Source organism: Mirounga leonina, unplaced genomic scaffold (genome assembly GCF_011800145.1).
Source record: "Mirounga leonina isolate KUSES-001 unplaced genomic scaffold, KU_Mleo_1.0 Mir_129, whole genome shotgun sequence".
NCBI lineage: Eukaryota > Metazoa > Chordata > Mammalia > Carnivora > Phocidae > Mirounga > Mirounga leonina.
This window is the reverse complement of record NW_023270323.1, coordinates 25,675,213-25,689,382: the sequence shown is the minus strand read 5'-3', so window position 1 is coordinate 25,689,382 and position 14,170 is coordinate 25,675,213. Positions and strand designations below refer to the sequence as shown.

General features: G+C 33.8%; 1 pseudogene; it reads right to left on the bottom strand.

The window, feature by feature from the left end:
- Positions 1–2,130: 2,130 nt before the first annotated feature.
- LOC118010856 lies at positions 2,131–12,102 on the bottom strand (annotated as a pseudogene).
- Between the last annotated feature and the right edge of the window lie 2,068 nt (positions 12,103–14,170).

Sequence of the window (14,170 nt, the reverse complement as noted above, 5' to 3'; positions counted from 1 at the left end):
TCTTTTTAAAATATTGCTGGTGTCAACACAAAATGAACAAACCTTTCAGAATCTCTAAAAGTAAGAAAGAGAGTTTTATTTGAGCCTAAGTTAGGACAGCTGCCCAGAAAACATGCTCTTCACAGGGATGAAAGTGCTCCAAAGAATGAACAGTTTTACAAGGTTATATGCCTTTTTACATCTTGTAAAAGCTCAGAAGATTATAGATTAACATATAGGTAGGAATAATTTTTTAATGTTAGGGAATGCAGGGAGTAGGAGCATTGATCAATATCTTAAGGACTAGATGGTTTTCCTTTAGGCTACTCATTTACAAAGTGGGTGTACATTGTATGTTTGGTGGGCCATAAATCAGGCTTTTAGTTTAAACAAAGTTTATATACAATCACGCTGACTTAGAAAGAAATCTAAAATAGATTCCCTTATATCCCAGGCCTTTAGAAGCTTTTTCTCTTATGACTGGGTTCAACTCATTAATATTTTATGAATGATTTTTACATTTGTGTCCATGAATGCTATTAGTTGGCAATTTTCTTTTCTTATAATATCCCTGGCAGTTTTTATATTGGGGTTTTGCTGGTTTCATAACATGAGCTGGGAAATGTTTTGTTCTTCTTAAGTATGTCTGTGTGATATTGGTATTATGTCTTCTTTATATGTTTGATAGAACTCACCAGTAAAGCCACTTGGGCCCAGAGCTTTCTTCAGGGGAATATTTTTAATTATACTTTATTAAATACAAGGTTGCTTCAATTTTTTATTTCTTCTTACATTGAATTTAGATGTAATGTCAATGAATGCATCTAGCTGTGTTTCAATAAAACTTCATTTACAAAAGCAAGCATGGGCTACATTTGACCCTCAGGCTATAATTTGCCAACCCCTAACTTAGATCACTGATTCTAAACATTTCTTTTATTCTTATATAAACATATTAAAGATATAAAATTGTAATCATTCCTTTCTTTTTTATTGAAAAATGGATTTTAAATATCTAAATGTTTGAGTATTTTCAACATGTTATTATTATTAATTTTAAGATATACCCATTGAAATCAGAAAATATATTCTTTCTTTTTTTTTTTTTTAAAGATTTTGTTTATTTATTTGAGAGAGAGAGAATGAGAGACAGAGAGCACGGGAGGGAAGAGGGCAGAGGGAGAAGCAGACCCCCTGCTGAGCAGGGAGCCCGATGTGGGACTCTATCCCGGGACTCCAGGATCATGACCTGAGCTGAAGGCAGTCGCTTAACCAACTGAGCCACCCAGGCTCCCAGAAAATATATTCTTTTTAGAGATAATATTTTTATTATATTGTCAGCTGATTCAAATACATTGTTGAAAACCAAAAAAAAGTGAGAAAAAGACAAAACAAAAAAGGAATAATTAGTAAATAAACATGGGAAAGTATTTCACATCTTATTTGATAATGAATATGATGTGTATTTATAACTCAGTAGGCACAAATGATACATAATTAAAACAACCAGTGCAGGTGAAAGTGTATTGTAACTAGCAGTCCACTTTCTCAAGGCAACAGACAATAATACAGTACTTTGTAATACAATTTTGTAAAATGTACCTTAAGTTTATATTCCTTGATTCAATTTATTTCATATCTTCATATCTAAGGAAATGATCCTATCTGTTATGCATAGCAATTCACTGAAGCTTTTATCAAACTACCAGAAAAAACATAAAACAACAACAACAACAAAAAAAACAAAGAAAAGTCTCCTCACAAAAGGGAACTACAAAACATTCATTAGCAGGATATTCAGCAGCCATTTATAATGAAGTATGTTCACATAATGTTAATTTGAAACTCAACAGAAATTAAGTATGCATAAAACTACCTAAAAACCATGCACAACAATGACATCAAAATAATACATGACAAAAGTGTCAGGGTAAGAACATCAAGGTCCTGTTCTTTTATTTTAAAAAAAAATTCTGCAATGTGTTTATCATGTGAAATTTTTAGGGAAAAAAATTCTTTTAACATATCCCAAATAATTAAGTGGCCTTTTAAACACCCCATTCTTTAGTTCTTTATTCCTGACCATGACTGCATCAGCTCTAACCTGGTTTTTCACTCAGAAATCAGCTACCCGTATATTCCAATACTGCTTTAACCATCTCTTGGTGTCTCAGCTAAGAATGCCTGTCTCAGTTCCACCTAGAAATCTACCACAGGTACTTGCTGCCGCTGAGATCGTCTTGGGTACAGCTGACACTCCTGGTTGCTCAGTAAGGATGTCTTTCTATGTTTGACTTGAACTTCCCCCTCTGTTCCACAGTCCACATCAGGTATAAGCAGTTTCTGGCCCGTTCTATCATGTTGCTAGCTGCTCCTCTGAATACAACATCAGAATACCCGGTGGCTGTTCCACTCTACCAGATATTTTATACCATTTTACTCCTATAAAATTTGTTACTAGTCACTGCCTCAAACTATGGTCTGTCTTGGTGAATATTTTCTGTGCACTTATATAATGCAGTCGCTGGGTCCCACGTTCTACAAATACCAGTAGATCAACTTGGTTGATTGTTTCATTCAAATTTCCTATATTTTGACAGTTAAACAGATGTGAAAATCTCCAACTGTGATTGCTGCTTTGTTTGTTCTTCCCCACTTCTGTCAATTTTTGCTTCATGTATTTTGAAGCTCTGATTTTAGGGGCATATACATCTGGGACTCGTATTTTCTTGAGGAATTGATCTTTTAATTATGACATGACCCTAATTATCTCCAATAATACACCATGTTTTGAACCTTACTTTGTCTAATATTAATGAAGACATACCAGCTTCTTATGCTTAGTGTTTACATGATATATCTTCTACCATCGTTTTACTTTCAGCTATGTCTTTATAGTTAAAGTATGTGTCTTATAAACAGCATATAGTTAGTTGGCTCTTGCTTTTTTATCCAGCCTCAAAATTTGTCTTTTAATTGGAATATTTAGTCCATTCAAATTTAGTGCATTTGTTGATATGATTGGGATTAAGTCTACTCGCTTGCTTTTTGTTCTCTCCTGTGGTGTTTCCCCTCTTTTTTGAATTAAACCTGTATTATTATTTTTCCTTTCCATCTCCCTTATTGGCTTTTTAGCTAAAAATTTCATATCATTTAGTGTTTTCTTTGAGAATTATATTATACATCCTTAACTCATCATGGGCTATGCAGAATTAGTATCCTACCTCTTTTTCTGTTAACAAAATTATAGTACAATCTATAATACTATTTATATTCTACTCTCCTTCGTGCTAATACTTTCATATATTTTGCCTCCACATATGTCTATTAACTCTTAAAAGAGTTTAAAAAGGGGAAAAAAACCCTATATTTACTTACACAGTTAGCAATTTCAGTGCTCTTCCTTATTTCTTTTCCATAGGTCTGAATTTTCACCTGGTGTAATCTCACTTTAACCTCAACTCTCTTTAAAGTTTATTCAGTTTGTGTCTGATAACTGAATTCCCTCAGTTTTTATTACCTAAAAATTCCTTCATCATGTCTACATTTTTATAGATTATCTTTTCTGGGTGTAGAATTCTAAATTGATATTTTTTCCTTGAATGTCACATTTTAAAGATATTATTACATTATCTTTTTTCAAAAGATTTTACTTATTTATTTGAGAGAGAGAGAGAGATCACGAGCAGGGGTAAGGGGTAGAGGGAGAAGCAGACTCCCCACTGAGCAGGGAGCCTGATGTGGGACTCGATCCCAGGACCCTGGGATCATGACCTGAGTTGAAGGCAGACACTTAACTGGACTGAGCCACCCAGGTGCCCATTACATTATCTTTTAGCTTCCATTGGTTCAGGTGAAAAAGCAGCTATCATTAATATCAATGTTTCCCTAATATGCAATGTGTCTTTCTTTCCTTAAGCTGTTTAAAAGACTCTCTCTGTATCTTTGGTATTAGCAGTTGACTGCAACAGACTTAAATGTAGTTATCTTTGTATTAATCCAACTTGCTGTGCCCTGAGTTTCTTGGATCTGTGCATTGGTTTTTGATAAAATTTGGAAAAATCTTCTCAATATTTCTTTGACTATTTTTCTGTTCCATTTTCTCTCTTCTCTCATTCTAGAACTTCAGTAACATACATATTAGATTACTTGATACTATCCCTGAGATCAGTGAGCCTTTGCTAATTTTAGTTTTCTCAGTTGTTCAGTTTGGAAATTTTCTATTGATCTTCAAATTCATTGATCCTTTTTTCTATTATAGATAATCTGCTTCTGCTATTAGTATCATCCAGGGAATTTTTATTTTAAATTTTTAAAATTTTAAGTTCTTGGATTACTATTTGATTTTTTAACAATAATCTTATCTCTCCAGAAATTACCAAACCTTTCAGACAATATTTTAATCATATTCCCATAAATCCTCTAACATGTTCAAACCTAGTTATTTTTAAATCCTTATCAGCTTACTTCAATTCCTAGATTGGCTGTGGGTCTGTTTCTATTGATTGATTTTATTTTTGAGTATGAGTAATATTTCCTTGTATAGTGGTTAATTTATGTGTCATTTTGACTGGCCACAGAGCACTAAGATTAAACATTTCTGGGTATGTCTGTGAGGGTGTTTTTGGATGAGATTAGCATTTAAATTAGTAGACTCAGTGAAGTAGATTGCCCTGCCCAATTGTAGGTGGGAAGCATCCAAGTCACTGAGGGCCTGAATAGAACAAAAGGCAGAAGCAGCAGGAATTTGCCCCTTTTTTCTGTCTCACTCCTTGAACTGGGACATCTCATTTCATCTTCTATTTCTTTGACCTGGGACTTCTACCATGGTTCTTGTGGTTCTCAGACCTTTGGACTGAAGCTGAATTACACCATTAACAATCCAGGGTCTCCAGCTTGCAGATGGCAGATTGTGGGACTTCTCAGCCTCCATATCATGAGTCAATTCCTCATAATAATTCTCAATAAAGATATATGGATATAGATACAGAGTTGACCCTTGAACAACATGAGGGTTGGGGTACCAACCCCCCACACAGTCAAAAATCCATATATGATTTTGTTTTCCCCAAAACTTAACTACTAATAGCCTACTGTTGACCAGAAGCTTTACTGATAACATAAGTAAGGCATATTTTGTATATGTATTATTTATTGTATTCTTACAATAAACTAAACAACAGAAAAGAAAATTTTATTAAGAAAACCATAAGGAAGAGAAAATACATTTACAGTACTTTACTATAAAAAATATCCACATTTAAGTGGACCCACACAGTTCAAACCCATATTGATTGAGGATCTACTGTAGATACAGAAAAGAGATATATAATACTGGTTCAATTTCTCTGGAAAACCCTAACTAATACATTTTGGATTTTTTTTTTTACATACTTAGTAATTTTTTCATTATATGCTGACTTTGCAAATGATGTATAGTAGAGGCTCTACATTCTGTTATACTCTTCTGAAGAATGTTGTATTTTGTGCTAATATAGTTAATATAGTGGAGGATCCACACTGGTTTTGTGGAAGCTTCTTTTTTTAACTTATTCATATATTCATTTCATTTTTATCTTCAGTGCTAGGACAAAACCAAGTCCTATCAACATGGTCTTTACACCTATGGGTTGCCCTTCTGGTTCTTGAATAGAAAACTTATGATATTTATCAAGCTCCTCTAAGTAATGGAACTTTTTATTTCAATACACTGCCATATAGAACACATCACTTTTATTTAAATTTTTTAAATTTTTTAAGCTAGGCGGCCAACAGTAAAAATGTTATTATTTTTTTTTAATGCTGAATAAATGGGTGGTTATAAAAGGTTAACTGATTTGTCCATGTTAAGTAAGTGGAGGGGCATGATTCAGATCCTGGATCCCTGACTCTACAGGCCACTTTCTTAATCTCTGTGTGAAGAGCATGTGTCAGGGGAAAATGTCTATTAGGAGGAACCACAGGCAGTATCTACAGAGCTCTATGTAACACATACAGGGTAGCAGCACTGTAAACCATGTTTTGTATCAAAATATTTAGGTTCTATTCAAACATTTTGGAAAAAATGTAATAGTGCATAGAAGGAGGTCATTAATTTTTAAATTGTGTATTTAACCAATATTAGTTTGATTTTGAGAAAATAAGTTACATATTTTGCAGACAGAAAGGGAAGTTTTTGGAATGGGCTATGTAAGCTTTTGGTAATATATTTCAAATATGGCAATTTCCATCATTTGAGCCATGTGAAAAATATCAAAGTATTAACAGAATTTGGTATAAAATTCAAATTATGCTGATAAAACCATGTCTCATTAGTTTGGGAACAGTTAATAAATGGAGGTTTTCAGCTATTGGTCTTTGGGTTTCAAGCTATGTTATGACTGATAAAGAGCACAAAGAAGTATCCAAAGCAACTTCTGATGAGCCCAATTTGTTCACTCAATAAGTATTTCTTAAGCACATAATTAGTGCCATGGTAAGCCAGGCCCCTTCCAAGGAACTGTATGGTGTCCCCCTTCCAAAGAACAGTATGGTGGTCATGGGGCTGTCTGGCCATGACTCTGGCACTTGCTGACTCCAGGCATGAGAACTCTATGACCACCTTCCTTTTTAACAACTGGAAGTTAAGTGTGCCATGGAGATTGTGAAATTGACAAACAGTGAGATTCTACAACATTGACACATAGGATTCTAATTCTTTTGAAGGAATCCACAGTCACTAAGGATACTTCTAGTTGAATATATAACACTTACAAGGGTTTTGAAGATAATTCAGAGATTTATCTGCATCCATTCTCTTAGAAGGAAGATGTCACAGGCTTTTTTAAATAAAAAATTCCTCCTGAGTACTGAACATGTATTCAAGTCTATTGAAGGTTAGATCATTTCTCATAGTTTTCAATGACAAAAAAAAAAAAAAGAGTAGAAATACCTAAAGAATGTGTATGTATTGAATTTCTACAAACTTTGTCAGCCACAAGATGTGGAACAAGGTATTTCTGCTTCTTATTGAATTAATCCACTGATAAGGCTTCCCATAGTGTGGCTTAAAATGTGCATTTCCCTACCACGAATTCGAATCCTTTAATGAGAATAAGCCGAGGGGCTTTTTTTACTGCATTAACTGCTAACCCTGTTCCCATAGGTATTTTCATCTCCACTTACCACCCAATCTGAGTATTATAATTGAAAAGGTGCAGAGAGGTCATCTAACTATTCTAAAATCCCCTCTGCTACATCCACCACAGTATGTAGTCACTCAACATCTCCTTGTATATCTGGACATAGGTCTTTTTAACTTTTAAAAAGTTTTTCCTTACAGATTATTTTTAATATCTTTTTTGAAGTATAATTGACATTAGTTTTAGGTGTAAATCTAATGATTCAATATTTGTATATACTGCAAACTAATCATCAGAGTAAGTCTAGTTTCCCCATCACCATAATAAGTTATATAATATATCATGCGGTATTATTGACTGTAGTCACTACGCTGTACATTACATTCCCATTACTTATTTATGACTAGAGCTTTGTGCCTCTTGATCCCCTTTTCCCATTTTGCCCACCCTCCAATCCCCCTCCTCTCTGGCAACCATCAAGCTGTTCTCTGCTTCTGTTTAATTTTATTTTGTTTGTTGTCTTGATTTGTTCTTTAGATTCCACATATATGTGAAATCACACGGTATTTGTCTTTCTCTGCCAGACTTGTGTCAGCGTAATACCCTCAAGGTCCATCCATACAAGATTTCATTTTTTATGGCTGAGTAGTTTCCATTGTGTGTGTGTGTATACACACACACACACATATATACACACACACACATACCACATCTTCTGAATCCTTTCATCCATCAATGGATATTTTGGTTGTTTTCATAATAATATCTTGATATATTAATTTTATTCTGCCATCTGAGTACCCTACCCCCCCCCCAAAAAAAAACCTAAGCTCTCTTTCATATGATAACCTGTCCAGCTTCTGAAAGCCACTCACAACCTCTTTCTGGGCAAAACATCCTAGTTGCTCTTCCTTGGGCTACCCTTGCCCTTTGAAAGACAACCACATGCTGAAGACATTGCAGAGGGAATTTTTGTATATATAATTTTTGTTCTTTTAGGAAAAGGTGTTTTCTGTTTATTAGATTCTAGTCATTTGAACTAAGATTTAGCACATGAAAGTAAGAGCAGCTTCTATGGCCTGAATTCACCCATAATTACAGCTTGTTAGAGCTTGGTGATTGGTATGGAGGGTGAAATTAGATTACCAACCAGAAAGAGCAATTATTCCCTCTTGTACTGCTCAGCTTCAAAATTCCACTACTTACATTTATATTTAACTAACATATTAAGCCCCTAATCTGGCTCCAAATACTATGTAATGTGCTTTCATATACCTTTACATTAGCTGAGGAACCTAATTATCTAAGGAACCCTGAAGATGTGTGGCAGGAAAAGGTCTCACTTACTCAGAGCTTCAGCTCTGAAGCTCATGAAACCATCATTTATGAAGTCAGACACCATGATGACTGCTTTTATACATTTCATTTCACTTCATTACCAGTTCCAGAGATAATTATTTTTATATTCACTTTATTTTTTAAAAGATTTATTTGAGAGAGAGAGAGCAGGGGGAGGGGCAGAAGGAGAAGGAGAGAAAGAATCTTAAGCAGGCTTCATACTCAGCATAGCCGATGTGGGGCTCAATCCCATGACCCTGAGATCATGGCCTGAGCTTAAATCAAGAGTTAACTAACTGACCCACCCAGGTGCTCCTTAATATTCTTTATTTTCTTAAAATTACAACACTACCAAACATGCTTTCCAATAGGTTGTAATCCATACCAATAGGATGTTTAAAAATATTTTTAATTATGGAAATTAAAGTAAGTTTTTAAAAAATAAGAGCATGGGGCAACATTATGTGAAACAAAAAGCTCTGATTATATAAGACACAAAATTTGTAAAGAAACCACAAATAGATGTACCTGGTAGTCACTCATCTAAAGTTTCGATGAAACTGTAAATGTTGCTTATTCCCCAATTTCAACACATTGTGATTGCTGATGATTCAACTGAGTAATAACTGATCCCAGGGAGAGGCCTTTAAGCCACAAACTTCTCCATTCCATTCACTTCTGAGACTATAAAATAGCTGTACTATTCCTGGGCCAGTCACTTCTCATTTCTTACAAGAGCATCCAAGAGAAGGAACTGGTTGCAAAGTGTGAGGTAAGAGAGGTCTTAAATATTGTAAACTAGGATAGATTAGATAGATAGATAGATAGATAGATAGATAGATAGATAGATAGATAGACAGACAGATAATAGACAGACATATCCTGTAAAATGTCAAAATTAAAATTATAGAGAATGTAACGCAATGGTTGCTTGAATTTGTAAACTTAGTAATTAAATAATCATTTTGGGTATTATGCTTTATCATTTTACCCCTGACATCACCTAGTACAATGCTTCACTCTGAGAAGTTATGCTCTGTGTGTGTTTATTTATGTCTGTGAGGAGTGTGTGTGTGTGTGTGTGTGTGTAAAATTGCCTATTCTGCCAGCCTTCCTATAGAATTCTGAAATTCCCTGGAATTTTAACTCCCTATCTTATTATAATCATAATATTCATCTGGTATTTTTTTAAATCTCAATTTGACTTTTGATCAATATGATCTAAAATAAAGACCGAGTTCAAAACTTGATTATAATTTTTCTTTTACATTTTATTTTTCTGTATCATAGATATTTAGGAAGCATCAAGAGGTGATGAAATCCCCCTAGAATCTCCATTAATCACCTCAAAACACCCCAAAATAATAATAATAATATGGGCAATTAACATTTTCCTGAATGTAAAAGTTTAAATAACCTTCAGAAAACTTTGTAATGTGTTGACCTATAATTGTATAATTAAATACTTAATTTAGCTCATTTTTCTCAAAAATTTATTAGCAATTATAACTAATACATTATAACAATTTGTATCATAAGATAAAGAGGCTACAATCAAAATTAAAATATAAAATGAAATGCTTTGGAAATGTCCTTTCCCAAATGTCAAAAATAGGTCCCTCTAAACAGCATAAAATTTTTTGGGTTACCTGAGAACCAAATCAAATTTCTGTCACCTAAATTAATTTCAGTCATTATTATGTTGTTTTGAACTTCCTGAGCTCAGTAAATAACTGCTTAACCCCACACTAGCATTCTCTGTATAAACTGAGGCTGTATTTCATTACAGAAACTACTATTACCATATACAGAGATTATTCTGTAATAATATGTGAAAGTTTATTTTTAAAAGAATTGATGTAGTTGCAAAGTACCTTTGATTTTATCCAAACAACAATGTGTTCCATTAATAAATAGATTGATACCCTAAGATTAAGTAACTTGCCTAAAGTCAAAGAGTTGTTAGTGACATAATCGGTACGACAACTGGATCTTCCGAATTTATACTAACATTTGGTCTTTCTCCTGACTTCTAGGGTATTTCTGAGTAAGATGAAAGTTCTCCTTCTGATCACTGCCATCTTGGCAGTAACTGCTGGTTTCCCAGTAAGTATCCATTTCTATATTCCAGAGTATTTATGAATGTTTTTTGTTCTAATTCATGAATCTTAGGGATTTTTTTTCCTCCACACACTGTTTTTCTACCTTATAAACATGCCTGATATCTGCCCCTTTAACATGATATTCTAGAAAATACTGTAAATCATATATTGTTCAGTGCTTAGTTCAATTCTATATAGCTTGGTGCAGTGGTGAATTTTAATCATTTAGAAAACATATTGACACTTTGCAGAAAAATGTTTTTCTGGACACTCAAATCCTAGATTTTAAAAAATGGATAGTATAAAATAATATTAGGTAGTAGATAAATTATTTCCTTCAAACATAATGTATCTACTTCTCAGGTTGTGTGTTTTATCAGCATGAGTTGAACTAATTTTACTGTTTGAGTTTTAGGTCTCTGAAGACCAGGAAAGAGAAGAACGAAGTGTAAGTTAAATTTTCTCTTTTTAACATGTAAGATTTCCAGGTAAAATATCCATAACTGAGGTTTAAATTCCTGTACCCAAACTTCTCAAACTCTAGAGAAAACCTTAAAGAGTTTAGGTATTATTAGCACTCCACAGAATAGACTTCAAGAATTTGATCTTTGTTTGTAAAAAGGGAATTGTATCAGCATCTCATGTAACAGTGGGACCCAAACTGAAACTTGAATCACTCTGTGATAAACTGGGTTATAATATTTTTGTTAAAATTATCTAACCTAATGGAGGCTCATAATTGTTCATGCCTCCACTCTGCTTAACTCTATAAAACTCATTCCAGAAAAGGTAAAAATATAATAATAATAATTAAAACTTAAGAATTGGGAGCCGTGGACCAGCTCTGATGACCCCACCAGTGACAAATTCACTAAAGGATTATTTTGGTCTAAACAGTTAATCAAAAATTTTTAAGAAAAAGAAAATAAAATTTGAAGAGGAAGGGTCTTGTTTGGGGATTCATTTATACTCCTAGAAATCTTATTATCTGAAAGGAAGCATGGGTTTGGGGTCAAAACTATAAACAGTGTTAAAGATACAGAAATTGATAGGTAGAAGATAAAGACAGAAGATAAAGAGGGAAAGAGGAAAGAACGAAAAGAGATAATGAGGAGATTGTATCTAACACAAGTTTTGGGTAAAGATCTTATATAAAAGCAAAGGGAGAAATCTGATGTCATCTCATCAAAGCCCCTCCCTTTCGACCTTACAGTTAAAAGCAATTATCAGGAAAATTTGGCTATGAGTAGAAAGGTACAAAGATATGGGTATCTCTAAGTAATTTCCTAAAATTTTCTAAAATGATGCAAATTAATTAAATCTCTGTTCGTAGTGCACATAGAAAAGGTAAATGATCCTAGAATTTCTAAAACCTCTACTTAAAAGTGAAGATCCATGTTAAAAGGCTATTTTACCTCTTTCAGTCATAAAGAGTAAAACAAGCCTTTTTAATTTCTTTCAACAGGTCAGTGGGAGCAATGAATCAACTTCACAGTTTTATGGGCCCCCTTACCAATATCCATTTGGCCTATATCCACCATTCCTGTATCCAAGATATCCATGGTTTAGGTATTATTATCTTCCTTTTCCAATACCTCTGTCTGGCCCTGCAACTCCTCCTCTTAATGGACAGTAAACAAGAAAGAAAAGTTCCACTACAATTTAAGATGAAATAGGTGGTAAGTATATCCAATGCAAAACATGTTTTTAAGTTGTTGTCTGTTAATTATAATATATTGTTCTATGAAAAAAAATATGTTTCAATGTTCCCACTTACCCCTTTAAGTTACAATTTGTTTTAATATTTTTCTCTGGTAGACATTGTTAGGTCTCCACTCAGAGGTACATACTTGAGTCTTTCCACGATCAAGGGAGCAGAGCAGTTTAAAAACCTCATTTGCTATGAAATAAACCCTTTCCTTTCTTACTAAAAGATTTCTAACTTTTTTAACATTTTCTACTATCATAAACATTTGGGCATATTTGTGCTAAGTCAGAGGTCTAAAGGAGGCAAAATTTCAACCAAAGTGGATATCACAATAGATAAACTTATGGATCTAGGGTCTAAGGCAGACTTCAGCCTATTCCTTCGAAAATCATATATTTTTCTAATTAATATTAAAACCTCAAACCTAGCTTCTGATGGTCATATTATAATAAAATCCTAAAGGCTAAATATCCCATGTATAATAGAGACCCCTTCATCTTATATCAAGAAAGTTACTGGATGAATTGAAGGAATGTAGACTACAGATTACATCAGGACCAACAGGGCTGTTTTAGGAAACAAAAACTTTCAGCTAATATCTACTACTAAAGGCCTCTGCCATCTTTGCTGCACCTACTCAGTCTTCTTAGGCAGAAAATTTCCCAGTCCTTGAACCAGATTTACTTTTGAAGTAATCTTCATAATTAAAAAGAAAAAAAAAAGTAGCAAATTCACAAGCAAATTACCCATTTGGATTAATAACTGAATGCTTATCATTTATTTCAGGTCACTGTAAAACGGAATGTGAGCCACTTCCTTGAAGAATCAATATTCCTGCTAAAAAGATAAAAATAAATGTAACTGAAATAGCATACAGTATTCTCTCATTGATATCTTTAGTGGGTAAAGTAAATTTACTTCTGCAGTAAATAACGTGCTTTGCTGGTAGGAATGCAAAATAAATTTTAACAGATTTTTATACACATTTCTTTTTTTGAGAGAGTGCGTGAGCTGGGTAGGGTGGGAGGGGAGAGGGAGAGAATCTTAAGCACAGGCTCAATCTCACGACCCTGAGATCATGACCTGAGCTGAAATCTAGATGACACACCGCCACCAGAGTTATCTTTTGAAATATACATTGACATATTTCTGACTCACTCAAATGCCTTGGAAGGCTTCATCTCATCTGCAGCTTAAATCCGTCTCCCCCCACATGGCATTCAAGGCCCTTTTACAGACTAACCTTGAGCTTCCTTTTGAATTCCATCAGCCAGCCTCTCTTATGGCCCCAGAGGTTCCACCACACTACTGGCTTTCATTCTCACACTGCTGTGCTTTTGCTTATGGTGCTCTCTCTTCATGCAATGTCCATTCTTCTGTTTCACCATTTAAATCTGGTTTATCTTTCAAGACCCAAATCCAGTATCATGACCTCCATGAAAAACTTTCTCCTATCTCTCCAAACAGAATGACTAACTCACCACTTTGACCTTCTTCCACTATGTTTTATTTCCTCTTTTTTTAATATATCTTACTATACTTTAATTTATAATAAAATCATCCATTTACATTTCTGCATCTTTCTCAAGAAGACTGTAAGCTCCTGCAGTAACACAATAATATAACTATTCCCCAGTACTTAAGCTGACTGTAGGGAACTCGGTGAATGTTTGATAAATAAAATATATTAAGAAAACTTTCAAATTCCTAATGTTAAACAAAAGAGCTTATTCATATCTCTGACCTATATCAACATGTAAATTAGCAGATTATTCCTCTTTGTGAAAAAAAAAAAAAACTTCTTAATCAATATATCAATGGTAACATTTCTCTATCTTACTCAATTACAGCATTAGCAAAACAAATTGGGTAACTTTGTGTCTATCCATACTCTGCTACAGAAATTTTAGGGCCCATAAAAT